The 15,535-nt window shown below is 39.5% G+C and overlaps 1 protein-coding gene across 11 annotated transcripts in view; it reads right to left on the bottom strand.

Annotated features, from left to right (window-relative positions):
* Positions 1 to 15,535, bottom strand: part of TCF4 (transcription factor 4) — a 354,624-nt gene that overhangs the window by 234,916 nt on the left and 104,173 nt on the right. The window lies entirely within an intron of this gene.

The raw sequence follows: 15,535 nt of genomic DNA, 5'->3' as shown, positions 1-15,535 counted from the left end.
AAAAATACACTAACACAATCTTAACACACACACACACACACACACACACACACAAAGTTAAATCAGGTACATATCCATACTAATATTAGCTGCATCCATGCCATAATGCTCCTGGATACTTTCTGTCCTCTTACCAAGGCTTATCCCACCAAACAACAGACATGAACAAAATATGCAAGACAAAAAAGGATTCAGTAGTCTATTTCCATCAGGACATTACAAGGATATTAGGAGACTTTTTAAAGTTTTTTAAGTTAAGACAACACCGTCTCAGTCTTTTAATTTTTTTTTTTTAATGGGCACACCGTTTGGCTACAATCCTTAATCTGTGCACTGAGATGTAGATATGAAAGTTGTTAAAGCAATGTTTTCTTTTGATAAATGATGGCAAAGAGAACTATATGAACTCCCAGAAGGCTGGAATTCTCTACACCCTGTAGCAGCGAAGTTCTAACCCTGACCAATTACTAGATGCTTCATCAGTGCTTCAAGTGGCAAATACTTGAAGGATGGAGAGTCTAACAGCTAAGTTACCATATTCATTGCTCAAAACATAAAAGTGTTGGAAAGATCAGTCACTCTGTATTTAAAAATGGCTTTGAGATTTTTGATGAAAGGCTCTTTATGAGTATGAAAAGTTTCACTGTTGTATTATCTTTATCATGGTGGGTAACAGACGGCGATCACAAGCTTCCTCTGACAGAACTGGAGGAGGAGGTGTGAAACTTTGGTTCAGGAGACATACTCCCATTTAGTGTGTTTTCTAACATTTCAGTGATACTGTTTCTTCTCTTAACACACTACTGTCCTTCCTTTTATTACTCCTATTTGATTATCAGCAGAAGTGATCACAGTATACTTAATTGATTTATTTGGGGGTACAGTGGAGTACATGGCATTTTAGAACATAGTAAGAGATGGAACAGAAACAACAACCAACAACTATTACCACTAAACCTGAAATCTTTCTCTCTTTTTTTAAACAAATATTTCAGTTCCTTTCGTTAGTACTTCGGAAGATAATGCAAATGCAAACAGTTATCCCCTGTGGACAGCTAAAATCAGTGACTGTGAGCTTTAAGAGATGTCATGGAAGCTCGGAGGAGTAAGTCTGGAGAAAAGGTGCAATACTTTCCCAAATCTGCTGTTTAACAACCCAGCCTCCTGGCCTATCTCGTGTAGGCTGAATTGGGGGGAATACACGAAGAAGTGACTTAGAACCCCTGGGATTATCACACAAATAAGTTTTGTAGCCTGCATAGTTCTCTTCATCCTTAACTCCAAGTCAAATATTTGCAACAAAAAAAAAGAAGTATAAATGACAAAATCTCTCAACCAGAAGTCTGCACATCTTGACTTGCTTTTCGCCTGAAACAGCCAGCTTGGATTAATTTGAGAGATTTCTCCTCTTAAATTTGGCCCAAAAAGTAATGAAGGAATAAAGTTGAATCCCTGTATCCACCATAAGACTTCGTATTGTTTGGACCCATTTTATCTTTTCAATTTTCAAAGAGGATTTTAAACATGAAAAGAAGACAGAGACAAGGAGGAAAGGGGACCATAGTAATTCTAGGTCAGTAGTTTTGCACTGGGGATGATTTTGGTCCCCAAAGGACATGTGGCAACGTCTGCAGACATTTTTGGTTGGCACAACTTGGCAGGGCGTGGAGGTGGGGTAGAGCTAGTGGCATCTAGTGGACAGAGGCCAGGGATGCTGCTAAACATCCTACAAATGTCAGAATTCCCCTACAACGAAAAATTGTCTGGTCCTAAACGTCAATTGTGCCAGGATTGAGAAGCCCTGTGCTACGGGACAAATTCTATTAAAGAGCAAAAAGGAAGAATCGAGTTAGAGCAAAAGATGTACTACAATTTGATTTATAATGAATATGACCACTTACTAAACACATAGTGACTTATGCATTTGAAGCTGGAGTGTTTCAAGAGACCTTCCTATACATCGTCCATCCACAGAATAAAAGGAAAATGATGGTCAACCAAGCAGCCTGCTAATTAGTAGGCAAATAAAACACATCAAAACTTGAGTATTCCCAACTGGGCAATTTCAAAAGTGAGCAATCCACTAATTAAAAGTGCTGGAAGTCTCGCTTTTTCAAAACAGGTTAAATACTGGCTGGGTTCCTTCACAAATAGATTCCCAACCAATCAAATCTGACTGCTCTTTTCCCATTCTTTCCCATTCTTTCCGATTCCATCGTTCTCACTTCCTGACCTCACGCTGCTGCACCTCCTTTCTGCTCCCTTCCTTTTATTGCTCTCCTTTTAACAGGCTTTTCCGTCCCTTGGCCTCCTGCTAGATGGAGAAGATAAGACACCTCTCTAGCCCTCCCAACCCTAATAGAACAATCATACGACTTCTGATGATATTTTATCTTTGAGAGAATATCTGTACAACTGGTGCTCATATGTCCATTGCAAGAAGACACAAAGCTATAGCATGTAACGAATGTAAACTTGTTTTTAAGACCTTTGTTTCCATCTTCCCTCCCACTGAGCTTCAACAGACCTGCCAGTTAGTTAGCAAGCATTTCTTCAAGAACGATCCCAGTGCATCTCAAAGTGCATCTGAGGACCGTCTACATCTTAGGCACCTAGTATGCTCATTTCAAAGTCAGCATCTTAGGGTCCATTGCAGACCTACTGCTCCTGGATCTCTAAAAGTAGGGCCAAGAAAACTGCTTTTTTAACGAGGTGTTCAGGTAATTTTCATGTACACAGGAGTCTGAGGACCACCAGTCCCCTCCAAGGGGAACACAAGACAGATGCACGTCCCACCCTGTACCCACTGCCTAACTCACTCCCTGTCTTAAAATCCCTGCCCAGGTGGCTGGTTTCAGCAGCATTCGGTCCACATTCTCATCTCATCTACGTCCCAGTAGCTCCTTCCCAGACTCACTTTTTATGTAGACCCTGCATGTGCCCTACACTTGGCCATTCCCTACTCCCAGCTGGTGTACCTGGACACTACACACACTTTCTACCTCCACATCTTTGTACCTGCTGTTCCCTCTGCCGGAACTGTTCCTTACGTCTCAAAAAATAATAGCAGCTGACATTTCATGAGCTTAAATAGGTCAGACGCTGTGCCAAGCACTTCAGTAGACTAACAGTATCACCATTTGATATATGAGGAAACCAAGGCTTAGATGGGACAGAAAACCCTCCCAAGGTGACAGTAAATGGCTGAGCTGGCAGACACAGGTGCTGTCCATGTGACAGCCAGGGACTGTTCTTCTCCAGCACAGTAAATGCCTCCCTGGTAAGAAGCTCAGATCTCTCCATGACCAGCTCGAATGCTACCCACCAGTCACTTCTCCCCAAGCAGAGTGGATGTATTTATTTTGGAGTTTGTGCCCGCTCTTGTGTCCACACAAGATTACAGAATTTACACAACACAAATATATAAAACTAGATATGTGAAGAAATCAAGAGACTGGAAAATAAAAGCAGGAGAACAATCAAGCCGAAGGTATGATGAGCTTATCAAGAATGTACACTGTGATGGACGGGATATTTGTGAGACAGGGGTCAAAATTCTAGAAGCTCCTGAGTGGGCAAAGAGTGAAACAAGGTTCACAATGAGCCCTGGATAAATACACCCAAATCATTCAGGAAAGTCATTAAGGCAACAAAGTTACAAATGAAAAACTGCGCGATAGAAGCTGTCTGAATATTGAGTTCTTGTGTCTCCCTTGTTCGGTTGTCACCCTCTATCCAAGATGGGAACACATACAGAAAAAGACAAAAAGCAAGTGAATGATAGAGACTTATTCTTCCAAAAGACTGAAGTGGGCTCCACTGCTCAAAATTTTCTAATTTATTTTACCCTAGACAAGGACAGACTGAGTAACTTCCACGGGTTCGACAGCTGCTTTAGGAGGCAACCTGACCATCCACGAATTTTCATTTTATTTGAGTAGTTCTGCATAAGCCCCGTCTAAAACGTTTGTCTGACATTTCTGCACCAAAACACGAACGTGAAGTCTGGGCAGAACTAGGACCAAACACTCCATTTAGAGAAAAGATATACAGAGATGAATTTTAATTTCTCCAATTTCCCATCCACACTCATTAAACTTATGATTACTCAAGTCTCCACTTTGTTTATGTGAACAGCGAGATCAAAGCTATCAGACAGACTGGACAAATGTCAGAAAGCATGGCACGAAGAGTTGGGATAAAGACCTAGATTTCAGCCGTGACTCTGCATTAACCAGCTCTATGGTCTGAGTCACTCCCTGCACTATCTGAACTCATTTTTGTCAGCTGTAAAATAAGTGGGTTTGATTTCCATTCTTAACAGGGCAGGCTAGTATATTGGGACAACTTTGCCACAAAACACTAAGTGAAGTAAGTCAGACAAATATCATACGATGTCGCTTATACGTGGAATCTAAAAAGTTGATACACGTGAACTTACTTACAACCCAGAAATAAGACTCACAGACATAGAAAACAAACTTATGGTTACCAAAGGGGAAAGGGGGAAAGGAATAAATTAGGCATTTGGGATTAAAATACACACACTACTATATATAAATAAATAAGCAACAAGGACCTACTATATAGCACAGAGAACTATACTCAATATCTTGTAATAACCTATAATGGAAAAGAATCTAAAAAGTATATATACAGATATATATATGTATATATAGATACACACACACACACACACACATATACATAACTGAATCACTTTGCTGTACCTTAAAGCTAACACAACATTGTAAATCAACTATATTTCAATAAAAACTATATAAATAAATAAATAAATATTCACGGCTTTAAAAAAACACTAAACATCATGGAGAAAAATTTTAATCTTCTTCTAAATCCTAATGAGCTGACAAGACAGTAAGAAAATATCCAGCCAAAATCAAAGTGAAAGCTGGAACCCACAGAGGAAGAAAAGACATTTTTTTGCCCTGAGGACATCTGCCAACCTAGAAAATGTAATGGCCTCTTGGGTCAAGGAGAACAGAAGTGAAAACTCAGGATCCACCCAAAGCAGGTATCTAACAGGAGATAAAAGGGATAATAAGGTTTCCAACCTCAAGGAGTTTTGTTAAAGTAAATGAGTTAACTGATAACTGTTAAACACTTAGCAGACTACCAGTAACCAATACCTACCACGAGTGCCACATTTACCAATACCTTCCAAAATCGAAGGTAATCAAACCGCATAAATAGATAAACCTGTGATTTACTCAAGGAAATCTGAGTCTCACATTTTTATGACTCTGTTCTGCTAAGTGGCTGGTCAGAGGCTTTCAAATACTCACCTGGTTTTCAGAAACTGCCCATATGTTTAATCAAGTCCCACATTCTCCGTGAACCCCCTGCAGCACAATCGCCATGAGAATTCAGTGAGCGTTAGATTTGTTGAGTGACTTAATTTACCTTTCGAATACCCTCTTGGCATCTCATTTCAACATATTTTTGTATACTGTATAAATGATATGCTGCCAAAATTATGTGTGCTGACCAAAGGCCCAAGCTAAGAACACGGACTAAATATTATGTAAGTTTAACCTTGATTTGAAATGAACAAGTGTGAGAGTTACCTAAGCCTGTTGATTTGGGGTAGCACTGTGTATCCAGCCTTTCCTTCCTTAGAGCCCAGATCCTGCCAAACAACCAGGGCTCTAGAATTTCATGAAGTCAGAACAACCAAAGTGGTTTTCTGCATTGCTCTAAGGGTCTACAAATTCCTACCCTTGTGGAAATATATTGATTTCCTGAAGAAAGCTTCTACACACTCAGAATGCAATGGGAGACTGAGATTGAGTTCTTCCTGGAAAGATAATCATTCTGAGGCATGTGGAAGTCTACACGGTCTCAAACCCTTCTCTCTGCAATAACAGGCACTATTAAATCTCCTCCACACCATCACGGAGACTCACAGACTGCGTACATCTGTGGCGCCTACTAATTTCCTAGTCCAGGAAGAACCCTTGGCTGAGCCCGTCACACAAACTGAGATGGCATATGCTCTCCGTCAGTGCCAGATGAATTTAGAGTTCAAAATATTTCATCAGCAAAGAGCATGTGAAGGATGTGCACATTTTCATTAGCACCCAGTATAATAAGAACTCTTAAGCAGAGTGATTTGAAGTCAAATTGGAGTCCTAGGACAGAGGTAGGAAGAGTTGAGGAGCTTCGGATATTGACAAGGGCCACACAACCATGACCACTTCTTTTGGCTTCTGTAAGAAACAACACAGGCTTCAAAAGGAGTGATCTGGGCAGGGGTGAGGAACTTCCAGCACTTCCCAAATCTGACTAAACAAAAGATGATGTCTGTGGCAATGCATTCCACACAAATTCTAAGATACCTTAAATATAAAGAACAGGGACCTGGGCATCCCATTTTCAGAGCACTGCCATCCACGCTGGCTTTCTCAGGATGCAAGGATGTCCTTATCAAATAAATCTGAAAGCTCAAAGGTCAAGTATAAGATGATCTTACAGCTCATACATATAAATATGTCAACTGTATAAGGAAAGGTAAAATGTGGATGCGCTGGGGGAAAAGTACAGTAGGAAAATTTGTTCAGAAGGGAATTACTGCAAATTTTAGCTTTTATTAACCTCCAACTTAAACTTCTATAAATACGTCTTTTAAAACACTGAAACAATATTATTTTCCTTAAGTTCAAAGTAAACTGTTTTTCAAAAACGAACACTAAATAATCTCAGATATCTAAAATGTGGAGTTAACTGCACTTTACAGTGCTATAAAACAGGAAAAGCACTTTCATATAACATGATATTCAGATAATACAGAAGTAACAAAATAAAACAAATAACAATTATGTTATAAATATGCCAGTGGTGTTTCATATTCTGAAACTCAGAAATCTTCTTGAAAACTCAAGGTGAGTAGACAGTTATATTATGAAACTGAGACAAAAGTAAACTTGAACTCTTTACATCAATCCACATAATTTGGAAGTATCATGATAATCTAAGTTGAATAATATTGTGACTTGAATAACCTAACACGAAATACAGAGAAATGGGTGTTATTTAGCAAACTTCCATTTCGAATGTTTGAAACTAACCAGTCAGGGTCTTCCTCTTAAAGAGAAGTTCATCCTTTCAAGAGCTCACCTCTCCAAGTAAGAGCCCAAAAAGAAAAGGAGCCACGAACAACTGAGGCAAGAGTATAATAATGTGAATTATATACGCCTCCTTTGACTTTTTTGAAATGTAACCGGTCTAAAAGCACTTAATAAAAATCAGTCTTACTAAAATAATGTTCTTGAAGGCTAGACATATTTCAGATTAGGTAAGAATACAATTGGAAGTAAGATGCCATATCTGAAGACTTTGGAAAATAAAACCAGCATACCATTGAACTCCAATATTCAATAGATAAGCTTCAAAGTACCTAAGCTAAAAGTGAATATAACTTAGGGAGGTTTTTAACTAGGTGCTTAGTACCTTTTAAAGATGTATTTACAAATAAACGTCACAAAGTGTGAGAAATAAAAGGTAAATGCTTTAGAAAATAAACATTAAACAACAAAGAAATAAATTTTGAAATATGCTTCATTTTTAAATAAAATAGAATATATAACTCTGATAACAAGTACATGTAATTATACAGGAGTTTTCCAAATCAGACATGTAATATTTATGTTGCAATATCCATAATACTGTAATGACTTAAGACATACAAATTGATATTTAAAATGCCTATTTGATCAATAATTTATTAAATTTATTCCAACAGAGGGGGAAAAAAGAGCCAAGATGAAACATGTAACAGTTTTCTCTCTTCTTCTTTTTCCCCCTCTACCTCTTTTCTCCCTGGGGTGCCATTTGTGAGGCTCTGAGAAAGGGCTGCTGGCTTAATTGAAATATCTGTAGGCTGTAATTGCTCTGCAAAACCACAATGGTCCACTTCTCCCAAATGGCATTTGTTCCTCTTCCTTTTTTCTTCTGTTTCATTTTATACTTTAACAAAATCTGCCCCTCCTGTTTCTTCTAGTCTTATCTCATCTTGCCCTTTATTCTGAACGCATGACTAATACTGGGGAAGCCAAACAGCTTTAAATATTCAAAAATCTTCCCTAAAATCCAGTTTTGTAGCCCAGTCCCTTTTGCTTACAATAATCACTCCCATAAACTGACTCTCAGTTTATCTTTTCAACATCCCAATCTTCCACCTGTGTTTAACACGGCAGCCTCTGACCTGGCAATGACAAGCAATCAATCTTACATGTTATCTTTGGGGTCAAGTCTCAGTTTTAGGCCAATTTTCTTTGTATTTAGGCTCAAATGTGCAAACCACACTATATTACTCTGCAAAACATCAATGAGAAGGCTTAATTAAGTAACACTGACAGATAAATCCATTTCTTTCGCAGTAATCAAATCAAAGCAGGTTGACATAACACAGGAACTTAATACAGTTATTCCCTTGTAATTGGAAAAAGGCCCTTTACTTCTCATTAAAGCAATCTTCTGGGTATTGGCATAATAAGAAGGCTCAGAGCTTTAATACTGCCCTATAAAAGTCTCAAGATACAGACCCCTTAAACAAACAAGCCAGATTATCTAATTCCTTGATCACAGCAGAACATGTAGTTCCTACTGTTTTAAACTACTAATTCTTTATCTCTGTTGCAATTAAAAAGAGGTAAATCAGTATCAAACACATACAATGGAAAACTGCAAAAATGCATAAACTGCTTACAGTTTTATAAATCTGTCTTCATGTGTATTTGAAGGGAAGCAGTCCGTTAAAAATGAATTTGAAATACTTCACAAATGTGAAGTTGTAATAGCTTGGATCGGGGGAGAATCTTTTTTATTTTACTTAATGGGCTCAACAGGATACATTTTGCCTAAATTTACAGTCTGATACTCAACCCTACAGTACAACTTTGGTAAGCGGAATTGTCAGAGAATGGCATCTGAAGAACAGCATTTAATTTGTGTGGTATGTAAAGAACAGTAAGTCATCTGGTCAACCAGAGGCTTCTCCAACCGGGCTAAAACCCAGAAAGAATGCAACAATATTACACCACGTTCAACTCCCCAAACTAAACAAAATCAATTTTCACCCTTTCACTCCGATTTTGAGGGAGTTTCTGTTACTTATCCCTTGGTGCCTGATCAATCTCAAAATGATTCTAGCAACTCTTTCTGAAAGGATAACATATAATCTAAGGTTGTGATTCCCAAATGTGGCTGACCATTAAAATCCCCCAGGAACCTTAAAATAAAAAAACCCCACAGATACCCTGGCACCACTGGAAACTAATCAAGAAAAGATCAAGGGATGAAATCGAAGAAAATACATATTTTCAAATTTCCCTGCTTTTCTACTTTTTTATTTTAAAAAGTTTTTAATTACAATGCAGTTAAAACTATGTAATTTGTTGTTTCTGAACCATCTGCAACTAGGCTGCATCAATCACATCCTTTTATCCCTTAGTACTTCTGGGTGCATTTCCTAAGAACAAAAATAGTATAGTTATCAAAATGAGGAAATCTACCATTGATATAATACTTTCATCTAGTCCATAGTCCATATTCCAATTTGGCACTTTTTCCCCCTTTTGTAGAGGACTCAGTCTAGGATCACGCCACACATTTAATAGGTCTCTTTCATCTATTTTAATTGGAAACAGTTCCTCAGTCCTTTCTTTTTATGATATTAGTGTTTTTGAAGAGTACAAACGAGTTATTTTACAGAATGCTTCTCAACTGGGGTTTATCTGATGCTTCCTCATGAGTATATTCAGGTGGCTATAATACTACCAAAGTGGCCTTGTGTCTTTCCCAGGATTTCACATACAGAGCCTCATGACAGCCTGGTAGTCTGGCCCTCATTTGTTATGGTATTTCAATCACCTGCTCAAGGTATTGTGGGAATTCTCCACTGTATAATTACAACTTTTCCCTGTGCAACTAATCAGCCATCTATGGGGAGATTCTTTAAGAGCATTAAAACTAATTTTTAATCAAGTGCTTATTGAAAAAAATTAAAATACAAAAGTGTATAAAGTAAAAAGGGAAAATCCCCTCAACACGTACTCCCTCCACCCTGATATCAGGAGTTTCCTAGGCAGCCTTACAGATCCTCTGGTCTGTGATCAGCTGGTTTTTAAAACCACAGAAATGTAGGGAAATAAATGTAAAACTTGACTGAAATTTCTTTGCTATTCGAATGGCTAAGAAATAGCCCTCAATTGTTTACGTATACACTAGTGACATTTTATGGGACACAGTTAGTCGCCGTAAGTTTGTGACCTAGGTGGGGATAGGGCAGGCAGGAACTAGGATAAATGAAGACATATTATACTATTAACTTTGAAGGAATTCAGCCAAGATGAAGACAAGATTGAGCAACTCACTTGTGAATCAGTGCAATGCAGAAAGCCCACGTAAATAATCCATCCTGGAGTCCATGCTGTTCCTTGCCTCTTTCCACCACGTTCTATAAACCACTATGTAAAGAGGAGACCCGCCACGGCAGCAGCACTTCCCAATTAAAATCAAATGGACAGACAAGTACTTATGACGGAGAAAAAAAAATCTACTGACATTTTCCTAGGCCAGCCGAACAAAAAAAGTGGGAAACATCTAAAATTTTTTAAAAGTGGGAAGGAAACTGACACAAAGAATATATTCCCACATTTCGAGATTACATGCACAGATGAACTAGGCACAGTCACCAAGTGAGGAGTAAAGCTTAAACATAGCAAAGACTGCGAAAGGAACTTGGCCATCTGATGGAACATAAGCACATTAGACAATATTGAGTGAGTTAAATGATTCTAATCAATATAAGGTGGAAATGGTCCCTTTAAACCCTGGGATGCAGCCCATGTCATGTTATAAACTGAACAGTGCTGGTGGATTTCGACTCTGACTTATGAATGCTTAGAAAATTTTCCTCACAATCCCATTTCAGCCAAATGCCTGGCAGACATTGGCAAAGGTCTTTCTCAGTTGGGCTTACAAATGTGTGTGTGTGTGTGTATGTGTGTATAAAATCACAATACACACACAAATACAATACACACACTCGAATTGACTAATAGTTTCTTGATATTAATGACAGTGTTTAAAACGGTTCCCAGATGTTGCAACTTGTTCCACTGACATCCTCTTGGTTTTGATCAGTGACTTGCTTTTGATCAGACTTGAGTCCAGTGACTTAAGGGTTTTAAATTTTCTCTCACAATAACGTAACCACACTTCGGTATTATGCTTTCTGCTTTCCAAAATGGCTTTTATATTCATCTCACTTAAAATGATTTATCTGGAATCACTGAAAGTATGAAGTTGGGATCAAAAGAAGTTGCCTACTTAAGTCTGAGCAGACTAACACCGTTTTTCAAAAGATGAAAACAAAAATCAAAGGAAATAGGCAGTTATCCTGGATAAAAGAGGCCATTCCCCATAAGACTTATTTTTACCCTTTCATGCTATTAGTATTACCTCTTCAATTTTAACAGGTAACCCAAAACTTGCTAAAGTTCATTAAAACACTTGCTAACATAGGAAAGTTAAATAGTATTATAATGATTGAGTTTTTGTATCCAGCAGCATACATTTTTTAAGTTATGTCAGCAATGACAACAAAATTGCCCATCTCCCCTCTGAGCTGCCCTGTAACCCACAGGACACCATTTCACCAGCAAGACACAACTTTTGGCATTGGTTTGCGAAAGGCCCCGAGCTGTGATGGCAGGTCAGGTCTATAATGACAAAAATGACCGTAGCTTTCCCCAAACCAGGCTGCTCCTCCTTACTTTCACTTTCAAGGGCTTTAAAACACTCTCATAACTGAAGGAGTCAAAATACATCTGCATTAATTTCCTAGTCCAGCTTTTCAGGGTAAAATTGAAATGCATTAGGAAGCAATAACTGGTATTTTCTTAAGCTTAATCACATCAAATTCGTGGGAAGAGTGGTTTTGTTTTTGTTTTTTTTCTTTTAGTGGGTCTCAACTTGGATGCAGCCTGCCTTTTGCCTATCTGATAACCAATGGAGTACTGGTCTTACAAATTCACTAAGAGGAATGGTAAAAAGCTGTAACTCTTCCTCAGGAATGGAAGAAATGTCATTAGTTTGAAAGGAGATAGAAGCAAAGACCTGAAGAATGACAATAACCAGGCATCTTAAGGGAAAACAAGAAGCAGGGAAGGGGTCCAGGGGAAGCCAGAGCTGTCAGTAGAGAATAATGATTTATCTGATGAGATTAGCAGAAAGTTTGATTAGAAAAGATGCCTCCTTAACATCTCGAAGATTGCAGTGTTACTTTAAGATTTCCTTGTGAGACAAAACCGTGCCTGCCAAATGTGGTCTGTAACAGCGCAGGCTAGCCATGAGCGACGCAGTGGGAAAATAGCCACTAAGCCAGATTTTATTTGATTTGTACTGATGATTTTTATTAGAATACATGGATCATTGCTTCAACCTTTCCATGTAAAACCAAATCAAATTCAAAAACTCACACATCAGTCACCTAACCTTATGTCATTCCTTCTGCTTTACTAAAGTTGAGCCACATTTCAGCTGATCTGTCCTCGATAAATCGTTCGAATTGCTGGGCCAAATTCTGGGAGGCAAGTGGTACACAAAGGAAACCGCTAAATCTGCAGTTACACATCAGAAAGCCAGAGAAAAGAACTACTGCAAGCCTCCAAAGTACAGAATGAAATCAAAGAGGTGTACAGCCAACGCAAAACAGGACAAAATGAATTTCTCTTTATTGTATCAAATGTATTGTAATTTACCTTGAAAAGGCCCACCCAACCCCTCAGCTATTTTTCCCTCTTTAATTCAAGGTGCCGTGCGGGACTCTGTAAAGCAATTGCTCGGAAACCAGAGGCAAGCCCACAGTTATGTGGCATAAGGAGATCTGGTCAGTTTTACAAATCAAACATAATAATCAGTTCCACACATTAAAGACATTATGACCTTTCAGGCAAAAATTAAAAACGTTAAAATCCGACACTTGTGGAAAGCCTCTATAACATGTATAAAAGTGACTTCATGAAAAGGAACGCAACGTCATTACAGGAAACATGGCCATGGGTGTCCAAAGAACAAGTGCCCATAGCTTACTTCCCCCTCTTCTTTTCCTTTTTTCTTTTTGCATTAGCTTTTTTCCCTTCACCCTCAGCAACACTGCCAGTTTTGATTTAAATCTCTGAGCAATAATTATTGTTTGGATATCATTTCTAGTTCACAAATCAGATCCATCTTCATGATTTCCTTGAGTGTTCCAAACAGCTCCTGAAATAGGCATTATCTTCTCTTCGGAGAAGGTGAACAACTTTTCTGGTTAAAGGCCACCAACAGGCCTCAAACGAATGTCTTCTGGAGGCTGAAGGTGCCCCACGATAATGTCTCGGAACACTAGTGGTCACCAGACTTCTAGGTCTCTGGGGCTGGCACTGGGCTCACTGGCCAGCCCCCATTCCACCCTCCCCCCGACCACACAGGAAGTCTTTATCTCCAGTCCTCCTTTGCAGTCACGAGGGGGGGGGGGTCATGTGACTACAATTTGGCCAACAGAGCGTAAACCCAAGTAACGCGTGCCTTTTCCAGGCCTGGTCCCTACAACCTTCCATGTAATCCTTCACGCACTTTCTCTTCCGTCTTTGTTCAGCCCTGTACAAAGAATCTAGTGTATCCCTTTGAGGACCTAGGGGATGGCAGAGCTAAGGCCTGAAAGAACCCAGATCTGAAGGACTACAGGGGGCAGAGCCTACCCCTGGTGCTCTGCGACACCAGAGGGATATAACCCCTCGCACTGTTAAGCTCCTAAAGGTTGGGGGTTGTTTGTTCCAGCGATTAGCATCCCCTGACTAATGCATCCTCCAAAACAGACTTCCATGAATTCTGGCGCTATGATTCTCTCCTCCAAGCAAAGCAAACATACGCAGTTAGAGCTGGCAGTAGACAGAATTGTGAAGCAGGGGAAACTGGTCTTTGAACTCTCCTTCTCTCCCTTTCAGACTTGTTTTCCCCTCTTAGCATTTCCTCCCTCTGAGCACCAAATGTTCCCTGGCTGCTCAGTCTCGTCTGTCTCAAGAAAATAAACCCAACACATTCAGGAGCTATTCTTCCTTTCAGCCGTCAAGTCGTAACCATGAGTGGTGAGCTGCTTGCTGCCTGGGTAATTTTGGAGAAATTCCTTAACATGGAGGATTCTGTGTACCCTCGTCTGTAAAATGGAAATGACTGTCTCCGCCCTCCAGTACTGCTGTGATGATTAGAGGCAGTTTAGGAAAAATGTCACCCTGGAACCTGGAACACAGTGGAAACTCACAAAAAAAGATAATTCCTATTTTTATTATGATTATGATTATCATAGCATGACATTTGACAGCAAAAGGGATACAGAATATGAAATAGGGCTCTTTCTCTTTGAAATATATCATCGAGATTGGGAGAAAAATCATACAGAAATAAAGGGCAGCGTCTGATGATCAAAGAAGAATAAAGATGGAATATTAGAAAAAGGAGAGTGATATAAAGGCTAGAACCATCACTTGTGAGATACCGGCAATTCAGGGTGTAGACAAGAGAAAGCACCGGTGAGCTGGTACCCACATTACATTTGTGCATAACTTCCCAACTCCATGTTCAATGCCATCATACTGGTAACTCACAGCAGGCACTGGTAAGAGCATTTACACCATGGCAATTGGCAACTGTTACAAATCAGAGCTCTTTTTTTCTCTGAAGAGCAGATTATTAAACATCACCCCAGCAATGAAAACAGTCATCGTTGTGAGGTATTTCTACTCGAACTGCCTCATTTAATTCTCACAGTCACTACTGAGGTAGGCTCATTCTCCAGATGAAAAGTCAGGCCTCTCCACGTTAAGTGACTGGCAAAAAATCCTGTTGCCTGAGATCCCTGCACTAAAAACCAGGCTGCTTCTAAAAGTGAAGGGCATCTGGCTTTCTTTTTCTTGGCATATCAGATGTGTATTTCCCTGAACACAGAAAGCTATTCCTCAGAAACATCTAAATTCAGGCGGCTCCCTTCCAACCATTTTCATTTTTTCCACTGGTCCTCATTTTGCTCCCCCACTCATCTGACTTCCCTTCATAAACATATTCCACATTTCTTACCACCCTTTCCTCTACACACCCGAGGCAACATTTTGTGCAGATGTCCTTTCAAGGATTACCCATCACACTGTCTCAAGAAATCTACTTGTGCCTAAGGGTTGCGATAATTCATGAATGCTCTTTAAATCAATGGTTTCTCATACAGCTGTCCTGACCAAGGTAATCTATAGTATCTTGGGCCAAGCTGTGGACTGTCCAGTAAGTCTGGATCCTGGAGGAGCTGGGATATCTCTTGGATTCAGATGAGGTCTCTGATAACAGTTTCAATAACGACAGCCATCAACGGCTAGTGTCAGGTTGAACATGTGCCTGGGGGATGAGAAAAGCCAGGGAACATCCCTAGGTTTCAGGTGTAGCCGGAGGTCTCAGAAGACATCTGTACCCGGCGTGACTTTAA

This window comes from Eubalaena glacialis, chromosome 15 (genome assembly GCF_028564815.1).
Source record: "Eubalaena glacialis isolate mEubGla1 chromosome 15, mEubGla1.1.hap2.+ XY, whole genome shotgun sequence".
Taxonomy (NCBI): domain Eukaryota; kingdom Metazoa; phylum Chordata; class Mammalia; order Artiodactyla; family Balaenidae; genus Eubalaena; species Eubalaena glacialis.
The sequence above is the reverse complement of the archived record's forward strand: the minus strand, read 5'-3'. Positions and strand labels throughout refer to the sequence as shown.